We start from the raw sequence: 4,939 nt of genomic DNA, 5'->3' as shown, positions 1-4,939 counted from the left end.
AGAAAATAATTTTAGGAAAATTTACAGAAGTACTAACATTGCATAAAAAATTTTCAGTGCATTATACTTAAGAACATGTATAATTTGCTTTGTTTCAGCTTTGGCTGATGTATGATAATGACATTCAGAACCAATTGTATCTAAACGTGTTTCCTTAATTGCATTCAGCAGAGGAACAACTAGGCCATTTTCACAGTGTCAAATGTTATTTTAATTCCAGCCTCACTGATAAATCCACAGATAGAAAATAATCCTTCTTGTTTAATGCACAATTTGGGAACAGACTATAAAAAAAATTCTCAGAAGTCACAAGAAGAAAGTGAAATAAAGCCCCGTGGTTTGTGCTCATTGCCAAATAATTTCTTTTTAACAGGGGAGAGCGCAAACATAGTTCCCCACTACCACAAATTATGCAGTCAAGTTTCCCAAATTTGGGGAAATTGCAGGGGTCAGCACATCCAGAGTGCAATGGATAAGCCTCGCCCTGGGAAAACCACTTTTGTGATCATGGACTCTCCCCTGCCAGGTAAGTATTGCCAGATTTTTTAGTGTGGAGACAGCCTATATAAATTCAAGAAAAGACACCTTCAATATGTTTGAGCAAATAGGTCATATATTATTATGAAAAATAGTACAAATACCTCCCTATTTATTGTGCACAGAAAGTAAGTAAATGAAATTAGTTTTGAGTTAGCACAATAACCCAAGAACTGTGCTAACATGAACAAAAAATAAGGAACGATTAAACCAGAGTTTAAGATTAAAACTAAAGCTTTCTGGGGGGAGGGTTGTGAACATTCCTAGATTTTGGACATTTACAAGGTATAATATAGTTTTGGGGGGGTCGTTCTGGTTTTTATGTTTTGAAATGCTGTCTTACCCCAATTTCAAGGCCTTGTCCAGAGACTGGCTAGTTCTGTTCACTAAGCAGTTCATTAAATCCACATCCCAACTACTTCCCTTCTCTCCCCAGCCTTTCTCAGTCCAAATCACACCAGGATTAGGTATCAGGTAATTAGGGATGACCCAAAAAAGATCCAAAGCCCTTGAAGGTATTTCAATCAGCCAGTCCACATGGAGCAATGAAACCTACTATTCCCACATAAACCCACTGCTAAGGCCTAATCCGTTCTTATTTTGTCCACAGGGGCAGCTGCCCATATGGCTTTGCATGGCAGCCTTCACTCATTTGGACCTGTATGTGACAAAGAGCTCCATCTTTCATCTGTCCTGCACCTTTGTGTTGTGTTTTGCCACCCAAAGAATCTACAGTCTACCTAGCATCTTATCATCATAAAACATGAAGTAACAATGAACGGTGGTGTATTTTCTCTCACTTGTTATTGTATAGTCACTATTTTCACTCTAAGGCAGACTTCATTGGAGTTATTTCTATGGTTGGAATTCTCACAGAAGACTACCTTGAAGTTCTCAGCTGGAATTGGTTTAGAGGATGAACAGTGGACACAGACATGGTAGCTAATAATTTCTCAGACAATCACAATTATTCACAGGATCATAAAATTCCAAACCTTGGGGAAAAAAATGTTTGGGGAAGGTGATAAACATGAAAGTAGAAAGTTTCACTAATGTTGGCCTTGCTAAGGGTGGAAAAGTTGATGGGAAATTTAAAGGATGGTTAAGTTTCACATTTTTTTTCTTGATGGTATGGGGTTTGAACTCAGGACCTCATACTTGCTAGGCAGACAACTCTGCCACTTGAGTCACACCACAAGCCTTGTTTTGTGATGGATATTTTCAAGATAGCATCTCACAAACTATTTGCCTGGGCTGGCTTCAAACCAAAATCCTCCTTATCTCTATCTCCTGAACAGCTAAGATTACAGGCATGAGCCACTGCCACCCAGCTGAATTTCACTTTTTAAGTTCATCCAGAATCATTCAGAACATTGCTCTTCTGTGCCCAGTCTGTCTGTTCACCAAACAAATAATAGATTTGTTGACATCTCTAATCATATTTGTAAACAAAGAAAACCTGAATGGTGGAAGACTCTCTGACATCTGGTGTCAGAGTGGTGACACCAGAGCAGTCTGAATGTACTTAAGGAGGGCTGCTCATCCAAGCTACTCTTAAACGTAGCTGCACATGCATTTATAATTTTATGTGACTATGTGAGCATGACATCATTCATGCATGTTTAAAACAATCTTTATCATTTCTCCTTTTTTTGTTTACTCATCCCCAGGCTCCAATCCATATCACTGCCCCCCCACACACATCTCCAGATACTGATATTAAGTTAGGATTTATCTTCTATGTTGTTCGGGTTTACACAAGGCATGTAAACATATACACATGCATACTTATGGCACATACAAACATACACATATATGTGTGTGGCATTATGTGATAACACCTTTGGAAAACAGTAACTTTCTCCATACACACACATATAAATTTCTGGCTTTTTCTTACTTAACACCTCACAAAACTTCCACTATTCATTAGTGTAGCTATAATTATTTTGAATTTTATCTGTGCTATACTGTATTCAATTATTCTTCTCAGGAAGAATACTTATTTGCTTTGTTTCACCTTGCTTATTTCTTTATTCATCTATTCATTTCTTTATTGAGTATGTGCTTAATATACTTTGCCACAATAAATAATGCAGCACTAGATATGTGTTCATTAGATTAACTTTGTCTTTTCTTGTCTTTTCTTTTTTGGTGCTGGGATCGAACCCAGGGCCTCAAGCATGCTAGGCAAGTGCTATACCACCAAGCTACATACCAGCCCCTTAACTTTGTCTTTTCTTGATTATTAGTGAGCTCAGCCTTCCTTTTATTTCTTATTGGTCATTGGATTTGCTCTTTTATTAATTTAATCAAGTTTGTCTTATTTTTGTCTATTTATTGTATTGCTGGTCCATAGTTATATTGTTTATTTTTTATAATTAATCTAGCATATATTCTTCATGTCTTCAGTTAAACATATCTATCTTCATTTGTGTACTTTCTGTGATTTCAGACCTGCTCAGGAAGACGTTCCATCTGCCCAGTAATCATGCCTATAATCCCAGCCACCAAGAGAGTGAAGACTGGGAGAGTCATGATTTGAGGCCAGTCATGTAAAAAGTTTGTGAGACCCCATCTCAACCAATGAAAAGCTGATCATGCTAGTGCATGCCCATTATCCCTACTAGGTGGAAAACAGAAGTAAAATGACAGTGGTCCAAGCAGCCTCCAAAATAACCATGAAGCCCCATCTGAAAAATAACCAAAGATAAAAGGACTAGAAGTGTGGCTAGCAAGTGCGAGTTCAATCCCCCAGTACTGCCAAAAGAAACAAAAAGATCTTCCACAAACTAACATTGCACATGCATCCTGGATAGTAATTATGGGAGCTTTATTATTTCTTACACTTAGTCTGTTAATTTATCTTTTAAGGTTCATCCATACTGTGGCAGGAAGGCAGGGAGGGAGAAGGGAGATTAATGAGGGCTACAGTGAAACAGAAAAAACAGAGTTGGGGAATGCTACCTGGAGACCAGAGCCAATGAAATAACATGTGACCATGTATAGGACAAGCTCTACCCTCCCATTTCTGTAACCTGCTCTAAATGGTATGTAAGGAAAGCCCTCTTTGTTCTCCAAGCTCACCTCCTTATCAGCATCTCCCGCCAGGTGCCACTGGACCGTGTTGACCCAAGGGGAGGGAGTCTCTCTGCCAGCAGGCTGACGAGGTGAGTTCCAGTTGCACAATGGAACCCAGAAAGGCTCAGGAACCAACTTGGGAGCCCCACTCATCAGACTGGGAAGAACCTGGGTTCAAATTCAGGCCTGCCTCAGGAGGCAGAAGGGGAGTCTGATCAACTCCCAAAGATATACTAGCAACTGCCTTTTGGCATGAAACCGTATCTTTCAGGTTCAAGGAGTAGGGTAGAAGTACTGTGCTGTGACAGTGTGTGAAGTGCAAGCCTGAGACATAGCTGGTTCCGAAGCAAGTGCAGAGTCCTGATCCATGGGTCCATGGCAGACTCAAATTGTTTTGGGTGAGCCCTTACAAGGCCTCCAGTCCAGGGCTTATTCAGACTCACTATGGCCAAGAGACATCTAAATCTCTACAAGGGGAGCAGCCAGAGATGGACAAAGCAAGTGGTGTTATTTGTTTTCCATGTGCTGGAGAGGAGGACCCCTTACCGCCTCTCCACAACCCTCATCCCTAACATCTTGGTCTCTGTCTAGACATCTGGCAAACAGGAGGAATGAGAGGAGGACAGAATAAGAACACCCCCTGGGGTGCATTCTTAAGAACTTTAAAAGGGGATTTAATGGAGATCATGGGGTCAAACTGACTCCTGGCAAGCTTAGGACCTTCTGTGAAATAGACTGGCCTGCTTTCGGTATGGGATGGCCCTCAGAGGGGTCATTAGATAAGGTCATAGTCAATAGAGTTTTTGAAGTGGTTGTAGGGGAGCTTGGAACACCCAGATGGTTCCTTATGTTGACTGCTGGCAAGATGAGTCCTCAGTTGGCCCATGTGGCTAAAGCCCCACCTAGAGGAAGCATGTGGAGTTATGGTTGCAAGGATGGCAACAGCTTCCAAGCACAGGGGAAAATGTAAAAAGCCAGAAAAAACCCATATCAGTGGGAGACCCTGAGGAGACCCCGCCCCTTTATGTGCTACTGTACAATTAGAAAATTTCTTGGAGCTGCAGGTATCTGCCAGATCTGGATCCCCAATGACTCTCTCTTGGGAAAACCCTTTTATGAAGCCACAAAGAGGGGAGAATGGGAACCCATGGTATGGGGAGAAGAACAAAAAAAGCCTTTAAAGAAATTAAGAGGGCACTCACAAACGCCCTTGCTCTGGGCTTGCCAGATGTGATAAAGCCCTTCTTCTTATATGTACACAAGAGACTGGGAGCTGTAGGAGTCTTTACCCAGCTGCTAGGTTCCTGGCACGGCCTGGTGG

The 4,939-nt window shown here is 41.2% G+C and overlaps 1 non-coding gene across 1 annotated transcript; it reads right to left on the bottom strand.

Moving 5' to 3' along the window:
* Window positions 1-370: 370 nt before the first annotated feature.
* LOC141411053 (U1 spliceosomal RNA) lies at window positions 371-534 on the bottom strand. Its single transcript, XR_012435912.1, has one exon. It is a non-coding gene; the product is annotated as a U1 spliceosomal RNA (small nuclear RNA).
* Window positions 535-4,939: the final 4,405 nt, after the last annotated feature.

Source organism: Castor canadensis, chromosome 9 (assembly GCF_047511655.1).
Source record: "Castor canadensis chromosome 9, mCasCan1.hap1v2, whole genome shotgun sequence".
Taxonomy (NCBI): Eukaryota; Metazoa; Chordata; class Mammalia; order Rodentia; family Castoridae; genus Castor; species Castor canadensis.
The sequence above is the reverse complement of the archived record's forward strand: the minus strand, read 5'-3'. Positions and strand labels throughout refer to the sequence as shown.